General features: G+C 38.4%; 1 long non-coding RNA gene across 2 annotated transcripts in view; it reads left to right on the top strand.

Moving 5' to 3' along the window:
- The window catches only part of LOC140498225 (uncharacterized), a 48743-nt gene extending 28323 nt beyond the window's left edge, over positions 1–20420 (top strand). Inside the window, exons 3-4 of one of the 2 annotated variants that reach the window (XR_011965026.1) lie at positions 6212–6356; positions 18943–20420. This is a non-coding gene — a long non-coding RNA (uncharacterized lncRNA). Of the gene's footprint in view, positions 1–6211; positions 6357–15204; positions 15760–18942 lie in introns of those variants that run through there. The other variant, XR_011965027.1, reaches the window with a different exon arrangement.
- The last annotated feature ends 345 nt before the right edge of the window (positions 20421–20765 follow it).

Genomic DNA, 20765 nt, shown 5'->3' with positions numbered 1-20765 from the left:
CTTCTTTTGACCAACACTTTTTGTGATTTTTCAATATGTACTTTTGATGAGTGAGAGGTGGTTCATTTAATTTACATTGGAAGTTTTGGTGTTGCAGTCGTGTGTGTGTGTGTGTGTGTGTGTGTGTGTGTGTGTTTTGTTTGTTTGTTTTCTTTGCTCTCTTTGATATGCATCAGTTCATATGGATCTTTACATGCTACTCTGTATACATCACATTTTTATTTCCTTAGATCATAGTAATATTATAACACTCATGTACCATAATTGATCTGGCCATTCCTTGATCAGCGGAATCTGTTTTGTTTTCAATTTTTTGTTACCAATTACAATGTTGCAACACATATTTTAGTGAATGTGTTTACTTTCTCCTTTTCAAGACCTCCTCAGGCCATAAGCTTGATAGTGGAATCCCTGTGATAAAAGGTATGAACATTTTAGTCATTGTATTTGGATCACTCCAAATTGCTTTCCAATAATTCCAGAGATTCACAGCTCGTGCACAACAATGAATTAATGTGCCTATCTTCCCACAATCCCTCCAACAATGACTAGCCCAATCTTTTTTTTCCCCTTCTTGCTACTAGTGATTTAGAGCATTCTTTCATATGGTTGTTTAGAGCTGGCAATTTTATTGAGGACTATTTTCATAACCTTAGATCACTTCATGTATCTGTTGTTTATATATCTTGGACACCAAAGGCTTATCTGAGAAATATGATGCAAAGACTTTTTTCCTATTTGACTCATCACTTCCCTTATCCTAGTTGCATCACTGTTATTTGTGCAGTTTTTCAATTTCATGTAATCAAAATTATCTACTTTGCTTTTTGTAACTGCCTTTATCTCTTGTTTAAGTAAAAATACATCTCCTACTCATAGCTGTGGGAGGTGTTTGATGCTTAGTTCCTATTTTTTTAGGTAAGATCTTTAATATTAAAGTCTTTTATCCATTTAGAAAGGCATAAAGTGCTTGTCAAAGCCTAATTTCTGCCAGACTGTTTTCCAGTTTTTCTGGCAGGTGTTTGTTTTTTTTTTCAAATAGCTCTGGAACTCTTTTTTATGTTTTCTGATTTATTGAACAACGGATTATTGAGTTCCAGTGCTTGCAATTCTCCCTGTCTAAGAGAATTGGGATTATTCCATTATCTAATTCTCTATTTTATAATATATAGTATATTATTTTATTATATTATATAGTATACATATAATATAGAGATATATTTACATATTCTCTATTTATCCATAACTATAAGATAGTTTGATGTCTACTGCTTTTATAATATAGTCTGAGGTCTGAAAGTGTTGTTTCCATAACCTCTAGCAGACTCTGATTCCCTTCTCCCCTGGGGAGAGAAATCTGGGGGCCTTTTCAGAGTATGATAGCTCATGTCCCATGGACACCTTGAAGCCTGCAATGAGTATGAAGGTGTTCTTTTCCTGCAGGAATCTACCAAGAGAACTGCCTGGTTCCTGGATCCCACTAGGTAGGCATAGTAGTTCTGTATGGGTTAGTAGCCCCTACTAGATGTTAGATACTGTCCTAAGGGTGGAAAGTGGCTGAGAAGTCACTGAATCCCTGTTAGAAGATGAGTTTGAGGAATGGGGAGGAGTAGTTCCCTGACTCTGGCACTCAACAACCTGGTCCTCTCCCTGAGCTTCATCTATCCAGAGTAGAAAAGGAGTCTCTTTCTTCTTTCAATTTTGCCCACATTCACCTCATCTACACTGCTGTGCCCATCTATAGTGCCAATGCAATATTCACAGTGTCTATGGCATCCATGAATATCCCAGCACAATACAACAGACTCTCCACAGCACCAAAACATTTATTCAGACACCAGAGAGCCAAATCCATCATAATAACAAAACATACACAATAACAATGCAGAGGACAACACCTTAAGCTTTCCCCTTGCTAAGCTTCCCACTAACCAGCTCCCTTAAAAAATTGCAAGCAAGCTCCCTCAAACAAAATCACAAACAAGCTCTTTCACTCATACTAGTCAGATGCCTGCTTGCCTGCATCCTTCCTAGCTCTGACTGCTCATCCTTCCTGACCCCCCATTCAGCAAATTCCTCCCACAATAGACTCCAAGTAACTCAGACTTCCATGTGACCCATGCAGGCCACATGGGCCTATTAATGAATGGGAAAGATCTTCCCATTTAAATTACCATGACACCATCAAGATGTACCATTGCTCCTTGTTTGCTCTGCTTGGGTGACGAACCAAACTGGAGGAAGGGTCCTTCATCACTCTGTGTTGCTGTGCCTCAGTGGTCAGATACAACACTATAGCCTCGCTTGAGTAGGTTGGCTATAATTCAAGGGAAGGGCCATTCACCTCTCTGCTTCCTCCTTGCTGTACCTCAGAGGACAGATATCCCACATCACTTTTTCTTAAGTATGATAGCTGGAGGGGTATAGGGGGATACAATCTGATGTAAGGAAAGCCTCAGAAGAGCTACAGCATTACAACCTCTGCTTGCTAAGTTAGTTCCCATTCTGGAAGCCCCAACCCCAATGTTCATGCAGCCTCTGGCTCATATATCTCAAAATCTTGAACACAAACTGAAATAATTCATCTAAGGTTATTTAAAGTCCTAGAGGCTTAGCTAATTTATTTGCTGAGCCAATCATATTATTACATTTTATATTCAATCAGAGAGGCATTTGGGCCTCATAAAGGGATCATATTACATTAACACTTTATTACCACCTTATGATTTTGTTCTGGGACTGTTGTGACTATATTCAATGAGGTGGGGATAAGGAATCCCCTCTCTTACAACAGAAATAAAAAAACACAAATAAGTGAAAGAATACTCAAATACTCATGTCTGGTCAAGTCAATATAATAAAAATGGTATCATTAAATTTAATTAATAGATTTAATACTATATTAGTTAAACTATCAAAGGGAAGTGAGAGTTCAAAACTTGAAGAATAACTAAAAATTGTCATATAGGAATATATTGGGTTATTATTGTATTATGAAAACTACCAGTATGAGGATATGAAAGGAAAAAAAGAAAGACACATGGATGCAGTTGAAGGTAAGCTGCAACAGGAAGTCAGCATACATGACAACTATTAAACCATAAATGAAAAAAAAAACAGTAATCTGAAGGTCGGCGTTATTGCATTGTAATGAATGCTGATGGCCCTGGAGAAGAGATAAGAACCTATATTCACCTTTCACATGAGACGTGGAGATCTAAAGATGGGGGATATTGCATATTTTGTCTGATGCAGTGCATGTAGAAACTTATTTTTGTAACTGATATTTTTCTTTTTTATCTAAGAATGTTTATAAAGGAAATTATGTGGGGAATCGTTATATCAGGAAAAATATTGTAATATAAATGCAAAAGGGATCCACAAAACTTTTTTAAAATGTGGTTGTTTTTCTGCTAGAAGAGACAGCAAAATGAATAGAAGACTTCTTCATTACTATCTGATTTTTTAATGAGAATGGAGTGTTTCTTGGAAAAAATGGAAGGAATACCTGAAGAAGGAAAAGTTTCTGAGGAAAGAGAGAGGAACCTAACTAATGTCCTAATCTCTCCCTTTCTCTTTCATTCTGCCTAAAATGGGCTCAGCTCTCTGCCATCCAGGGGCGTGCTGGAGACAACTGGCTATGGAAGTGATTGTTAAGTTTTCAGTTTGAGTTTTTATATCATCGAAATAGGCAAATTCTACAAATTAGGGACTAATTTATTGTTTTGTTGATTTTCTAGATTTAAGAAAGTAGTACAAAAATAATAAAGATGAAAATAATCTTATTTGACCCTTCTGTTACTTTAAGCTACATCTTATATCTCTGTTAAACTCAAAGAAAAAGAAAAAACTGGTATAGACTTGAAACCTTTATTTTCTCCCCACTCCATTAATTTCAATATACCTTCTAATCTGTTTTCCCTAGCTCTCCACTCAGGTGAAACAGATCTTTAAGATGTCAGCAATAGTTGTTTAATTGCTACAATCAATACTCCCTTTTCAGTCCTCTCTCTTTCTTGGCCTTTCTGCAGAATTTGACACTGTTAACAGCTCCTTTCTCTTGGCTACTCAATCCTACCTAGATCATTTACTTTTAATGTAGGATTTGGGGTAAGAGGTCTGTCTGAATCAAAGAACAGAAAAAAATTTGGAACATTAACTCTATGGAATATCATAATGAACAATAAAGGTTGGATTAAAGTGTCAATGATTGCAGAGCCCCAGTAAAGGGTAGTGGTTGAAATCAGCTTGATTTTGTGACTTTCTCTAGTCATGGTAAACATCCCTCCTTGTAGGAATGGAGAAATTGGATATGAAGGTAACCCAGGTATGAAGATTTATGAGTTTGGAATGGCTTATAGCCATTCCAAGTTTGTAGTTATAACAATTCAAACAATGGGGTCAAGATTGGGTATGGAGACTGTAGTGGATGAGATAGACCAAGAGAGAATTTGAGTGGACCAAGCTACCAAAGGTAGCAATGAGAACAATGAGTATGGTTAGTGTAAGAGTCAAAGAGATCAAAGTATAGGAGATAGTGATTAGAGAGTAGAATTTCAAAAGTTGGAGATAGTATAAGTACAAGAAATATGGAGATTTATGAGGTGACCATGTCAGTAAGTGGGGGTGGGTGAGCAGAGAAAGAGGTTATTGGAATTGAGGAGTATTAGTAATCATGAAACCAAATTATCATATGAATATTGAAGTACTGGAGTATGACGGTAGATCACATGGTACTGAGAATGACAGTGAGACCGGTACTAAAATAATTGAGAACATTGCAGGGAGAATAACTTGGCGGCAGAAAACAACTCAGCCTGGTGGAAAGGGTAAGATTAAAAAGGTATAGATATTGAAAGAAAAACAAAAGGTTTTTCAATCAAGGGGGTAAAAATAATGGTCTGGAAAAGACAAGGAAGAGCCAAAGATATACCAACCCCATGTCCCTCTGGCCCCAATAGCCGAGGGCAATGAAAGAAATAGCCACCAGGGGAGAGTTTTCCAAGAGGTGTGATTCCCTAATACAAGAGACATATTTTAGTAAGGAAGTGGAAGGAATGTGGATTAACAAATTTAAGGATATAGGGGAATCAATAGTGGAGCACAGGAGAGCAGAAGCTCCTGTGGGCACAGTGGAATGAGCTAGATGATGGATGTATTGGATTGGAGCAGGCTGGATAAAAGTAAACATGATTTTAAAAGGTCAAGAGTAGTATCACTTGCTTTTTGGACCTAAGGTCAATTTCATTAGAATAGAATTAGACAGCCAGAACAAAAGATAGATTGACTTAATGTTTTCTGTTGATGGGAGACAGAAAAAATCAATCTTCTCCAAGAATTCTCCACAGAAATTGGGCCATTGCTGTTCTAATTTTGATGTGAGTTCTCTTTTGCAGTCTTCTTCCCCGGGTATTCTTTGTTCTTTATTTGATTGACCCAAGCATCTGAATTCTGGGTCAATGTGGGTGAGAAGAGAGGCTTCCATGAGGTGGACTTTTCTAGGTGAATGCTGCCCATGAACTTTGAAAAATCACTGAGAACAGAAAATGTGCAATAGAACGGGAAGGGTCAGTCAGAAGTCAGAGAGCCCTAGAGAGGAGGATATCTCAGGAAATCACATAAGGTTTCTAGTACCTCAAGAAACTAGTATGCCCTTGGACCAATACTGCCTAGGTTAACTTGGGGGATGAGAAGCACTGTCTCTGAGAGGGAGGCACTGGCTAGATATAACTGGTCCACCAAGACTGTTTAGGAACACATCTTTTTAGCAGGCTGTAATTGTTCTTGTTGGGTATATTTATTATCATCTATAAATAAGCAGCTTCTAGTCCTGTTCACAGACAATAAATTGCTTTAATCTTAACTAAACCTTGCTTCTTTTTTGAATTTTTAATGAAGGACTATTTTAAAAACACTCCTCTTTTTCTCTGGCTCAAATTTATGCAGGCAAAAATTCCCTTTTAACTGCTCTTCTCCCTCACCACCTCTACCTCTGATTTAATTGCAGTCAATTGGATCTTGGCCTTTCATGGTGGATACTTTTGAACCCTTTACCATCACCAGACATCTGCTGTCCAAGATCAGCTCTGCTCCTTTATATGTCTGTCCTCCTGTCTCTCTTTTTTCATTCAACTGTGTAAAACGATGAAAAAACAGATGAGGACAATTCAATTAACATGAGAAACAGTTTATCACTCATTTTTCCCCCTAGCACCTTCTGGAGACACAGACTAGAGGAAATCATCTGCCAGAACAGCAAAAGGCTCCTACTTAATAATAATAACCAACATTTTAAGTGCTGTGAAGTTTGCATCTCATGTACATTGTTTTATTGGATCTAATAACAACACTTATAGGTAAGTAATATAGTCTTACTTATAGTAAGTAATACTTATTATAGTATTATAGTATAGTATTATACTATATTATAGTATAAGTATTACTTACTTATAGTAAGTAATATAGTAAAAGTCATCCTTTTTATATAAATGAGGAAACCAATGCTTTAAAAGGCTTAGGGACTTACCTGTGGTCACAGTGTGTGTGTGTGTTCATCTGTTGCTAAAGAAGACCATGCCATCAGAGAAATAATGACATGACTTGCACTTGACTTTGTTTTGAGTGAGGGAGGGCTGTGCAGGTCACCAGCCTCATTTCTCCTCCACAGCCATCTGAATCCAGTGACCAGATATTCATCAGGATGACTGGAGATGACCCAGAATGAGGCATTTGGGGTTAAGTGACTTGCCCAAGGCCACACAGCCAGTGAGTGTCAAGTGTCTGAGGTGACATTTGAACTCAGGTCCTCCTGACTCCCGCACTGGTGCTCTTAGCACTCTATCATGTCACCTGGCAGCCTATAGCAGTGTATTATGGAACACTATGATATCAGATGACTTGCAGTTTCAGGTCAGTCAAGGTACAGTAAGGCATATCTTGAAAAATGTTGTTGTTCAGTAATGTCTGATTCTTTGTGACCCCGTTTGGGGTTTTTGTGACAAAGATACTAAGGTGGTTTTCCATTTCCTTCTCCTACTCACTTTACAGATGAGGAAACTGAGGCAAAATGGGTTAAGTCACTTTGCCAGGGTCACACAGCTAGTTTCTGAGGTCAGATTTGAACTTAGGTCTTCCTGACTTCAGGCCCATGGTCTATCTGCTGTACCACCTAGGTGCCTAGTTATGTCCAAGTAGTGCCTCCATCTGTTTTATGTTACAAATGAAGACTAGAATCATTTTCTGATGTCCAATTAGAAGTATCTTTAACATCATCAAGGGCACCATAAGGTACCAGAAAAAGAAGAAGACCCATATTTAGTCAAAGAAAGATAATTGGGTGGTCCAGGTTAGATATGACATGGGAGGTCAGGGAAGGAGAAGATAGTGGAGGAGATGAGATCTTCATTGAATTTGTATAGCTTTAAAGGTGAGTAGAAGGCACTTGATCTGGCCAGAGGTGGAGAGAGGAGTGAACCAAAAAGGTTAAGAGGATAAAATGTAAGGCATGATTTTGGTGGGAGGTGTAGCTTAAGTTTAAATAGAAAGTGCAGCTTAATTCCAAATATAGTAAAATTTCCAGCACTATTGTTATAGCAAGATTCTATTGTATTTGTTTAAAACAGAGTTGATCCAGTAGGGAGGCTGCATTCTAGGACCTCAGTGCCAATTGCATACCAAAAAAAAAATTTTACCCATGAAAATCTGCTGTTTCTGCTTTATAAACAAACTCACTGGGGACTTCATAAAGAAAATAGAAAGGTATTTAACTCCTCTCCTCATGCCTGTTTGGTTGAGTGGCACTCTGAGTGGCCTTATTACTCATTGTGAGCCTCAGAAGGACAAGAAATGGCAAGCTAGTTAAGAGCATCTCTGTCAGCTGATCCTTGCTCATCAAAATAGAACCTCCCCTCTCCTCATTCTCACTCTGGTTGAGTGGGAGTTTGAGGGATGTCTCCTGGGACATCCTTTCAGATAGACTCTCTCAGTCCTAATTTGGGGCATGACCTACATTTGGAAATCATTGATCTGGAAGAATCATTCTATGAAGAACTAGAAGGACAGAGAGAATATGAAGAGTATTTCCAGTAGGCCTGTTAGGGAGTGGATATAATGTAATCTAGGAGAGGGGATCTTGAGATATAGTTAGAGGGCAGAATGCTATATAGTGAATTAGTAAACAATCATCAAATATTTATTAAGGGCTTTTTTATGTCAGGTATGGTGTTGGACAATGGGAATAGAAATACAAAAATGAAACACTCTCTTCTCTCAAGGTGTTTGGTGTTTGTCCTTCATTCTCAAAGAGGACCAATGATATCCCAAGACTGGAGATACTTAACTCCTAGAGAAGTATATGTATGGATCAGGGCAATTCCCCCAGCACTTACTCTATATGGGGAAAAGGGGAGAAAAGGAATTTCTTGGTGAATGGCCTCGTATTTTAAATTGAAGTAAGGGGCAAGGTTGGTTATCAGATGTAAGGGTTAATTGAAAGTTACATAGGAGCCTTGAAAGGAGAAGATGTTTAATAGAGAATTAATTATGACAAATAGTCAATAAACGTTTGCTAAGCTCCTACTAAATGCTAGATACTGTGCTTAGCACTAGGGACACAAAGAAAGACAAAATACGGTCCCTTCCCTCCAGGAGATCACAATACAATCAGAAAGTTGTTTTCAATACCATGGAAACATCTATGCACAAGTAATTTATAGAGAGAGTAAAGAGGAAATAGGAGATGAAGCACTGGATTAAAGAGGGATTGGGAAATGCTTTTTATAGAAGGTAGAATTTTAGTTGAAACTGGAAGGAAGCCAGGGAAACTAGCAGGTAGAGATGAGGACTGAGAACATTCCAGGCTTGGTGAAAAGCCAGTGGAAATTTATGGACTCAGGAGATCAAGCACAAGGATCACCTTGTAGCAAGGTCCAGTTGCGATTTAGTAACAAATCTGTACTGAACCTAGTTGGCATGGTTTTTGTGATTTCCTCTAGCTCTGCTGAGCAGCACATGAGTCATGGTAAAAAAAAAAAAGGCAGATGGTAGGAGTAATCTATGGTATGTATTTGTCAGTGCAACCAGTAAGAGGACAAGGGAACGAGAGATTTGGAACTGAGCATACAATAGAGTCAAAGTGGTTCACCCAAAGGTCAAGACTGAAAGGAGAACAGTGTGGTCAAAGCAGTGGTGAATGCCTGGGAAAGTACTGTGGAGTAGAGAATGTAGAGGTTGTATATGGGTAAAAGAACTGCATTAGGGGCATAAAGCACATGGAAAGATGAAATGATAAATTATTATGACCAGAGAAAGAAATGTCAGGGTTCATGAATATGAAAGTGAAACATTCATGGGACATAACATAATTAATGATATGACTAGTCTTTTATATAGCCAAGATAGAGGAAGATGTAATCAGAGTTGAGTGGACTGAGGAACTAGGAACTGAGGGTATCTGAGGGAACATTGGTATATACATACACATTGAAGACCTCTAGTACAAGGGCAAGATTTTGAATAGAGGGGGAGAATATGATCCAGGCAGTAAACTCATTGTGGGATGAAGAATCTGCAGTCTTTGTGAGATGATAGAACTTGGATTGTGAGAAAAATTAGGCTAGCATAAATCTTAAAGGAAGACATTATTTAATGATGTTGGTAAAGGAAGAGTCTGGATGTGAGAGTGGGGATCAAGGAGTATTTGGACTCTGACACCAAGCTCAATGAGCCCATACTAGAAGGGGTAGCCAGGGATGTGGTATCCTCAAGAGGGAACCAGTTCTCAGTGAATGCCAGAAAGCAGAAAGAGCAAAAGAGGAAGATGTTTAAAACGAAGGGAGTCTTGTGAATTATGGCGCAAACATTTCAGAAGACACAGTGGAAGGGGTGTTATGTGGGAAGCTATGTGACCAGAGAAAGAAATGTTAGTGTTCATGAATATGAAGTTGGAAGACTTGTAGGGTATGGCATGACTATCCCAGTATGGATAATATATCTGACTTGGAAGCAGAAAGACCTGAGTTTGAATTCTGCCTCAGATACTTCTTAGCAGTTTGATACTGAGCAAGTTATTTAATCTTTTGTTCTCCATTTTTTCATCTGTAAAAATGTAGTTGATAATAGCACCTACCTCAGATGATGGTTGTGCAAATAAGATGAGATAATATACGTAAAATCTTTTGAACCTTGAATCATTATACAAATGTTAGAGATATTACTATCTGTAATGGGACATGTGGGGAAGGAGGGCTGATTTGAATGTGAATGAGGTACAGTATGACTGGTGGTGGGAGGGAAATTAGCTTTTTAGCAAATAGTAGTTAGTGTATCACCAGGACGGGGATAATAAGAGGTAATAAACATTTATTAAATTCATACTATGTGCCAGACACTGGGTTAAGTGCTTTGCAAATATTATTTAATACTCACCAAAGCCCCATGAAGTAGATGCTATTATTTTCCTAATTTTACATTTGGGGAAACTAAGGAAGACAGAGACTAAGTGGCTTGTCCAGGGTCACACAGCTAGAAAGTATCTGAGGCAAGACTTGACCTTACCTTTCTGACTCCAGTCGCAATGTTCTATCCGCACAATTTTAGGATTATATTAATCATCGGGGAACTTGCAAGATATTAGCCCATGGACAGTGGTGGTCCATAAAGGAAGACAGGTGATTGGAAGGCTCAAGGCAGTTTATAGAGGGTGGGGTGCTATTTTACGACTTCAAGAAGCCATCCTCACAGCAGGCATGAGCAACAGAAGGTATGTCTTGGAAAAAAACATGGAGCCTAGCCCTATGAAGTAGATTTTAAAGACACCATTATCTCCATTTTGGAGAACAAAGTACTTAGTGCAGTGGCTGCCAAATGGCATATGCTTAATCAATGCTTGTTGTATTGACTTGTTCACTTGAGTCCAGAGAGGTTGCAACATCATAGTCAGAAGTATCTTTGTGATTTGATTGTCAATCTTGTTTTAAAGTTCTACTTTTATTAATCCTACCTAATGCTGACAGTCTAAAGAGGTTCCTGGATAAATTAATCAATCCTTCATTAACAACAATTGTAATAATAAAATTTACATAGCACTTTAAGGTTTGCCAAGCAATTCCCAAACATCTCATTTGATTCTCACTAAATCCGAGTGAGGTAGGTTATTTTTATCCCCATTTTACGGATGAGGAACCTGAGGTTAAGTGACCTGCTCAGGGTCACATGGCTAGTAAATATCTGAGGTAGGATTTGAACACAGGTCTTTCTGACTCCAAATTTTATGTTCTATCAATTGTTTCACATAGCTAGCTGCCTCAATTATTTATTAGTTGCCTATTGTGTAGCAAACACTGTGCTAAGCATTGGTGCTCCCAACTCAAAAATGGAACAAGCATTATTCCAAAGTAGTATGTATTTATCCTCTTGGGAAGACTTTGTCTTCACAGGTGAGTGAAATAAGATATGTACTAAATAATGAGTATTTCTGTTAAAACATGACATGAAGCTGGCCAGAGAAATAGCAGCATGGTGCTTTCAGGTTAAATTAGTTACAAAGATATCTAACGCTGGAAGCACAGGACTATAAAAATAGCCATGATCTCAATAGAAATTGGGGTGGCTTCAGGATGAAACAATGATTTCAGTTTTAGACATGTTGATTTTGAGATCCATAGTCAAGGATTAGAAAGTTCTGCCTGAAAGTTGTCTTATTTCATAGAAATTTGCTGATTATGGTGTGCTTCTTAGACTTAATCTAAGGAAGAGAACTTACCTCTCTGTTTTTCATCTCATGACAGGGAGGACCAGAGGAAAGCAGATGTCTAGATGAGGCAGTATAGTTGCTTCAAGTACACACCCCTGCAAGCAAGATCTGATAGCTTTATAAACAATTATGGTCTCAGTAGGAATTGCAAAGTTTCCTTTGAAAACATGATTCTCTCCAGAAAAGAACAGAAAAGGATGGTTACACACTGAGTTCCTTTGGAGTGCAAAGAATAGTGTTTTATAATTGAAGGGGATTTGTTCCAAAGATGATTTTCTTCCTGTTGTGATCAGTGATGGCTTGGATAAAGACAGAAACAGTAGTTATTGAGAGGATAAGAAGAAATCTTATCCTGTAAGCACATTGGTCCTCATATTTAATTGGCAGGGGTAGGAACAAAGAGGACTGTGGAGTTGCTGATATGGGCAGCTGTATGGTGTTTCCAATATTGACTGTTTTGCAGATGACCTGTTCAATTCAACTGATGTAGGGAACGCTAGAAAAAGATAGGTAAGTTACTGGTCAGTTTCCTGGCTAGTTCATTACTAACTATAAAATGGCACTAAGTGTAATTCCTGTTTATGTGTGCTACAGCTGAGGGAAGCCAGCAGAACAAAGATGTGGCCTTTTAGTTCTCCTGTGGGCATCTTCTATACCTGTTGAGCTTAGCGGGACTCTACCACAACAAAAATTTAGGGTCAGTGTTAGGCTGTGAATAGTTTATATCTTTCTAGGATGTGTACAGATAATGAAAATTGAATGTGGTGTAGTGGAAAGGGCTCTTGATTTATAATCAAAAGACGCAAATTTGAACTCTACTTACCAGTTATGGAACATTTGAACAAATCACCCACAGTACCTCTTTGGATCTCTTCTGGACAATGAAAGGACTAGACTATATGATCTCTAAGGATCCTTTCAGCACTGAATTTTTTATTTTCCCTAAAGGCTGTGTAAAGAAGAGACGGGAAGGAGGCTGGTTTTTTCTTTTATCTTTTTCTTTTTTTTTTTTGACATCCACTGTTTCTTTTGAGACTAAAAATCACATGAGGTATTCATCATTCAGGTATTCTTCTACAAGTCAGGAAAACAAAGGTTTATTGTGGTTAAGTAACTTGCCCAAAGTTAAACACATATTGAGATGAGATTTTAACTCATCTTTGGCATGATTCTCACCCAAGTATGATAGTGATGTGGGAGTTTGAAAACTGCCTCAATCACACTAGCTGTTTGATTCCAAACAAATCACTGCCTGCCTCAGTTTTCCTATATATAAAATGGAAGTAATAATAGCATGTACTGCATAGGGTTGTTGTGAGGATAAAAGAGCATGATATATGCAAACCACTCTTCGAACTTTAAAGAACTATATAAATGCTATTATTATTTTCATTATTATGAGAATTATATTTTGAATTATGGATTTATTATGAATTAAGGATTATGAGAATTATCATTATTATGAGAATTAAAATCACATCATCAGAATTATTATAATCATTACAATAATAACAACAGTTATTATTATAATATCATCATCATCATCACATATTCAATTCTCCTAATTGGATTATAATCTTGTTGAGGGAAGAAATTATATTTTATTTCATCTTTGTAGGTTTCCCAGGAACTTGCATAGACTTATATCTGAGTGGCTCTCTGGTTTCATTGTTGTGGATATTTTTCTTATCGGGGGATATTACAACCTCCCCATGCATACTTTTTCTATGTGCTTCAAAGATGCCCTTGTTCTTTCATAGATCTTTCAAGTAGGAGCTTTCCTTTGTATGTTTTTGCGTGGCTTAGGTGCCAGGACATTGCATGTCATACATCAAAAGTCATGCTTTCCATCAATGGTCAAAACTTATCCTTCTCTATGGCCATGACCACTCACTATCCCTTCAAGGTCTCGGAGTGAAATGACACTTTCAGTCCACAATCTATGACAAGTTCTGATATAGAATGTTTTCTTTCAGGTCTACACTGCATGAAGTCATCAGTGATTAAAGAGATCCTGCTCAGTGAGTCCCAGAAGCTCTCTTTCCAATGCCATCTCACAACCTGAACATCCCACAACCAGTCTCCTTCCTGAGACTTTTTCTTTTGTTGCAGGTTATTCTGAGGCACATATTCGGCATGTTGCATGTGTGTTTTTGCCAGTCAGGCAGACCTGCATGTGAACTGGTTAACAAAAATAGGTTTTAATAAGAAAGAGAAGAACTAAAAAGGATGGGAGAAGGAACCCTACTTTACAATCCCAGTTCAAAATCTATGATCCTATGAATCTCACCTTGCTGCCCAGGCATATTCAGAAGTAGCTATTTCCTAGCATATTCCAAGCATTCTTCTTGAGTTAATGTACTAAGTGCTCTCTGGAAATAGCCACCTCTTCATCAAGCCATTTAGCTTCTGACAGCATTCTTAAACAGGCCTATTCAATGAATGGGCATTACCTCACCCTAAGTGAGTACCTGCAAAGACCTTGGCCTAAATGGCCCAAGGTCTCCCAGTGCATCCTGGGTCATCTCCAGTCATCTTGATGAATGTCTAGTCACTGGATTCAGATGGCTCTGGAGGAGAAATGAGGCTGGTGACCTTGCACAGTCCTCCCTCACTCAAAACAAAGTCATGTGCAAGTGATGTCACCATTTCTCTGATGGCGTGGTCTGCTTTGGCAATGAAGGATGAACACAAACAGAATTCTGACAGTGAAATTTCTTCCTAATGCCTCATAGACTCACAAGGAACTGGGCCTAATAATAATGACATTTGAAATTGGGTAAGGGAGGGTCATTGGGGGAGCCACCAACCAATCTGATAAATCCTCCTGTCATCCTAATGAGATTATGGGCCATGCTCTTTTATTGAAGGGGCTTTCCTTGGGGTAAATAAGCTTACAAACCTATACTTTACTGATTTGCTTCAGAGATTAAGGCCTTCTGGTCTGGACTGATTAACTGAGGCAGTAGATAAATTCTTGCATCTTCTATCTCTTGGTCTTCACATTGACTATCCTTCATGCCTGAAATGTACTATCTTTTTTTTTTTAGCATTCCCAACCTCCCTCAAATTTCAGCTTCTGTATGACATTTTCCCTTCTTTCCTAAGCTGTTAGTGACCTCCCAATTACCTTGTAATTAGTTTGTAATATATATATGCAAATATATATTTTCATAATATAGAAATATATACATGTACACATATAAATACATGCAAATATATATGTATATATGCGTATGTGCACATATAAATACACACATGTATATGTATGCATACACAGACACATAGCAGTTCCAATAGAATATCTTTGTATATTCCCAGTACCTGGCACAATGCCTATAAAATAAAGGATATTTGGAATGTTCATTGATCAATTGTGAAACGAGCTTTCTACTATGTGGCCCCAAATAGTCTTTTCTTTTCCCCCTACATTCTTTTCTTTGAACATCTAGACCAAAGGTCAGAAAGAACAGAAGAGACTTCTCCTTGCAGCAGAAAAACCAAAGCAAAGTCATCAGGAGCCAGAAGAATGGGACATGCCAACCTTCCATGATATTTTAAAAAATGGCTCCTAAGATATGTTCTGAGGAGAAGAGGAAGTAGTTGTTGAGCAGTTCCACAAAGCATCTTTGCCTTTTTGGAGAGAGTAGACTCTAATGTCATATTTAAGTATGTATGTTCCTGTATTTGTTTATAGGTTCCTATGAGTCTTCTGTGTCTTATGCATTTTCTATAGTGACTTAAACTGGTCCATACCCAATAAACATATTAAACATTGTTTGCCATTCAGACCCTGAGAACCATAGAACCAACATGTGGGGAAACCTTGATAGAAGTTATTGTTAAGTTTTATTCAGATTTCCCTGTCATTTTCTTCTGCAATAGGGACAAAAAGTCAAAGAGATAATAAGAGGCTCCCAGAATTGTACCTTATTTGTACAAGTCCAGGAGTGAAGGTAGCAAATGTTTATTAAGCACCTATTGTCTGCCTATATAATGGTAAGCTCTTTGCAGCTATTATCCTATTTGAGCCCCACAACAGCTCTAGGAGGTGAGGGTTGTTTTATCCCCATTCTACAGCTGAGGAAACTGAGAGAGACAGAATTAAAAGATTTGCCCAACTCCACAAGGCCAGTGATTGTTTGAGGCTGAATTTTAACTTAGGACTTTCTGACTCTAGGCCTACTTCTCTATCTACCGTGCCACTTCGTTGCCTCCTTCAGGATTGGGCTAGGCCATGGGTGATAAATAAAATTTTCAAAGCATTTTACATATATAATTTTAACTTTACAGAAGTGCTAGGATATAGGTAATTATTGGTATTATTATCAATATTTTACATGAAGAATGAAGAGGTAAAATGACTTACCCATTTTCACAGATGTTAGGTAAGTCTTAGAGACATGGCGTGAACTCATGACTTCTAGTCTTCAAGCTCAATAATGGATCTGTTGAGGCAGCTCATGGTCATGTCATGGAGAGGTAGGATGGGAATAAGCATTTATTCAGGGCTTACTATATGCCAGTTGGGCAGCTAGGTAGTGCAGTGGATAGAGTACCAGTGCAGGAGTCAGGAGGACCTGAGTTCAAATCTCACCTCAGACACTTGACACTCACTAGCTGTGTGACCTTGGGCAAGTCACTTAACTCCAATTGCCTCATCCTGGGTCATCTCCAGTCATCCTGATGAATATCTGGTCACTGGATTCAGATGACTCTTGAGGAGAAGTGAGGCTGGTGACCTGCACAGCCCTCCCTCACTCAAAACAAAGTCAAGTGCAAGTCATGTCATTATTTCTCTGATGGCATGGTCTTCTTCGGCAATGAAATATGGACACATCCCATATGCCAGTCACTGTGCTAAGTGCTTTACAAAGATTCTCTCATTTGATCCTCAGAAGAATCTTGTGCAGGAGGTGCTATTATTATCTCCATTCTACAGTCTAGGAAAGTGAGGTTAAATGACTTGCCCTGGGCCACACAGCTAATAAGTGCCTGAACCTGGATTTGAACTCAGTTCTTCCTAACTCTAAGCTCGTTATTCTGTGATTGAAATGAATTCATTGACCTTGAAATCCCTTCTTGCTCTAAATCAATGATTATATTAACTGAATCTTTTGACTTAGGATACTTTGGAAATTGGTTGCTGGGGATAAGAAAAATTCTTTTTAATTCCACTACTGTTATACTTAAGCCAGAAATATTATCTCAGCCCACTACCCTTTCAGTTTTTTAGTTCCTTTATTTTTCACAATTAATATTTTCATGTTTACACTGATCCATGAATTCTTTTGTTTGAACCCTCCCTCCATTAAGCAGACCACAGATTGCTTTTGGTAGTTGATGTGGTTAAATAGAATAGATGTCAAGCAATTAAGGAATGGCTAAACAGACTACAGTGCACAAATATCATGGTATATTCCAAAGCTCATATGAAAAATGGGTATGATTAATTGAGAGAAGTTTGAGAAGACTTATGGAAACCAATGCAAGGAAAGTAATAAGAATGAGGACAACACTGTAACAAAGATTAGCACGGTGCAAATGAGGAGAAAAGAAGCATAACAACAGAGAACGAAATGAGGGAAACTTATAATGACCAGAATTATACACAAACAAGAGATGAGAGGATGTTCTTCTATCCCTTTTTGGGGGGAGTTGAGCAGGTTGGATGTGAAACATTATACATATAGTTATACTCATTTGATGGGCTGGTTAATTTTACTGAACTGCTTTCTTCTCTTTCTTTTTCATTCTTTGTGATAAAGGTTGACTCTCTGGGAAGGATAAAGAGGAGGGAAATATTGAGAAGTGAAAGTGTTATGAAGACAAAGATATCAATTAAAAAATTTGGTAAAATAAAATTCACCTCCCAGTAGCGAGTCTGGTAGTGAGTATCTCTGGAGTTAGAACTGTGCTAGTTTCTAGAATACTGCCATACATTTAGTCACCACCTCATTCTTGGAGACTTTTCTGTTGGTTAGGACCTGTCAGAGTTTCCACTCCATTGTAATAGTGTGGCTTCCTTAACAATCCCAGGGGCAGCTCCATGCAGCATAGTCACTTTAATATGAAAATTGCACTTCTAAATCTGGAAAGAACTTTCATAGTTGTTACCTTATAGACAGGTCATTAAATCTATCAACCTACTAATAAAGTGAATACAGAAAGGAGGCTATAGATGATTCCTGATCTCTAGGAACTTGCAATCCAGTGGGAAGATAAAACATAAACAAATGTATAAAAAGCAATTTATATACAGGATAAAAAGGAAATAATCAAGAAGGAAAGAACCAGAACCTAAAAGAGATTAGGAAAGGCTTTCTGTAGGAGGTAGGATTTTTACTGAGACTTCAAGGCAGCCAGGGATGTCAGTAGTCAGAGAGGAAAAGAGAGAGTGTTCCAGGCATGGGAGACAGCCAGAGAGAATGCCCAGGGCTGTGAGATGGAGTGTCTTGTTTATAGGAATAGACAGAAGGCCAGTATCACTGGACTGAAGAATTTGGAGATCACTCCTTTTATTTTTTAGGTGAAAGAACTATGCTTCAGAGAAGTTGAAGTACTTGCCAAAATTTACAAAAAGAGTAAATGGTAAAACCAGGGTTTTTAAACCTGGTATCATCAGTAGCACCGATGATGCTACTAGTGCTGATAGCAACACATTGCATTTTTATGGTACTTTAAAGTTTACAAGGCCCTTTCTCCCTAAGGGCTCTGTGAAAATTGGCAATATAAGGACTCTTATGCCCTTCTGCTCATTGTCAGCCAGTAGCCTCAATTAAGTTTTAAAACAGAAATGTTTAAGGTATTAAATGAATGGTTGAAATACATTATTTCTCTTCCAAAATCTGGGGTACACTCCCAGAATTTAAAATTTCAATTTAATAAACATTTCTTAAGCTCTTGCTATATGACAGGCACTATGTCAAGTGCATATAGAAAGCACACATATTCTCCAGGTAAGAATGGTTTAAACATAGAATATGATGTAGTGAGACACATGTATTGAAGATGTATGTGATCAAAATTTAAACTGCTTTTTGGAAGGTCCTTTTTGAGTTCATAGTCAGAATTTTTTTCTGATTCAGAGAGTCATACCTTGAAGTTGCCTTGCCTTTAGCTGGCTACCCTTCAGCCTGTGTCTTTTCCTGTGTTTGTTTTTACTCTCCATGTTCCTTCCTCTCTTCTAGGCTGTTTCCAAAGACATGGTCAATGGAAAGGATGGAGGGGAGAAGCAACAGGGAGACATTTTCTTCTCTTATCAAGAGCAGTTGCCTTTGGCAGTTTGGTGCAAACTGAAATCTACAAAAAAGTTTAAGAACTCCTGCCCTATTGAGAGCAATGATATCTGTACTATATGTCTTGGAAACCTCAAAGTTGTGTTGTGAGAGTTAAATGAAATAATGTAAGTGAAGTATTTTAAAACTGGAAAGTCCTATATAAGTAATATCCCACAGCACTGAAAAGTGCTTTCCCCGTAATATCACAGGGCTGCTTTTGCTTAATTGTTTCCAAATGGAGGTTAATTTTTCTCCATCACAGTATACTCCAGAGATATAAGAGCCAGAGGGGCTTGAAGAATGGTCTTTTCCATCCATGGAATAGAAGAATTAACAAAGGCAAAAGCAGTGATAGCTTCAATAGCTTCCAGGAGTGCACCAAAGAGTTCCTGTGCCAATCTCAGAACCATGAGACCTGGGATAACTGCCACACTGAAAAATGGCAGTGGTGGCTGAGAGTCAGGGTAAATAAAGTCAGTGAATGGCAAAGTAAGGGAGATGGTACCTTAGGGAGAAGCAGGAGGGCAACTAATACTACTAGATCTAAGAGCCATAACAGCAGAGCATATCATTAAAATTTTGCTGTCTTGCTGTGAATTTTGTTGAAACTAACCTGAAGCACTGGGTTGGGGAGGAAAGAAGTAGCATTCACCCAGAGCAGCTCACCAGCTAGGATACTCACATATTATCTATTCTTTATTGTTTCTCAGTAGTTTTTCAGTTTTGTCCAACGTTTCATGACTCCTTTTGGGATTTTCTGGGCAAAGATACTTGGAAAGGTTTTCCCTTTCCTACTCCAGCTTATTTTATAGATGTGAACACTAAAACAAACAGGATTAAATAACATACCCAAGGTCACACAGCTTGTTCATCCTTTGTTCTTGAAGAAAAGCAGTAACATCACAAGGGTGATGTCTTTGATGGGATAATAGACTCTATGAGCCCCCTTGAACTCTCCTTGAATCTTAATCTAGCATTTGCCTGAGGCTATAAGTTTTTCATTATCACTACGCCCCAATCTCTGTTACCCTTAAGGGAGCCTAGACCTCCATTGTCTGTTGCCTCCAGATTGCCTCCAGCTACTTCCCATTCTTGATCCTATCAAAATTCCATTCTCTTAGTTCCTGGAGTCCAACCTCTAGTTACCTAAATCTACAGACCACTCCCACCAAGACCCTCCCTGTATCCCTTCTCCTATCACTCCAGACTTCTTGACTACCCCTAGATCTCTCCCACAGTCTTTTGTATAGAAGATCCATTTTGCCTCCTTGAAGGTGTTCAGACTCAGTCTAGCTCAGAGTTTATCTGGTACATTTGTCAATATAAGAGTGACAAATGCTGAGATTCCTTAAGAGTCTACCCAATAGGATGGATTTAAATAAACTTTCTTTTTCTTTGGCTGAAAGAAGACTTGAGTCGAATTCTTTTGGGCAGGACCTGGTGTGTTGGTATTTTGGGGTCCTGAGCAGCCCTAAGCCTCAGCATCTTGACTTTCCAGTGAATTGAGTTTCAGTGAGGCAGAGTTTGCTAGTGAGTCATCAGCCTCAGTCTATCCTCCAGAGTCATCAGAGTCCAATGGTAAGCCAAGAGTCAAGATGACTAGAGGTGGCCCAGGATACAGTGGGTGACTGTGGCCTTTTAAGATCTTTCCCAGGTCTCAGTTTGTCAGTTTGATTACTAAGGTCTCAGTAAGAACTGAGATGAAAGATGGCCTAGTTTACCATCACAGAAGT

This window comes from Notamacropus eugenii, chromosome 4, assembly GCF_028372415.1.
Source record: "Notamacropus eugenii isolate mMacEug1 chromosome 4, mMacEug1.pri_v2, whole genome shotgun sequence".
Lineage (NCBI taxonomy): Eukaryota > Metazoa > Chordata > Mammalia > Diprotodontia > Macropodidae > Notamacropus > Notamacropus eugenii.
Note: the sequence above shows the minus strand (reverse complement) of the source record. Positions and strands in the feature narration are given on the sequence as shown.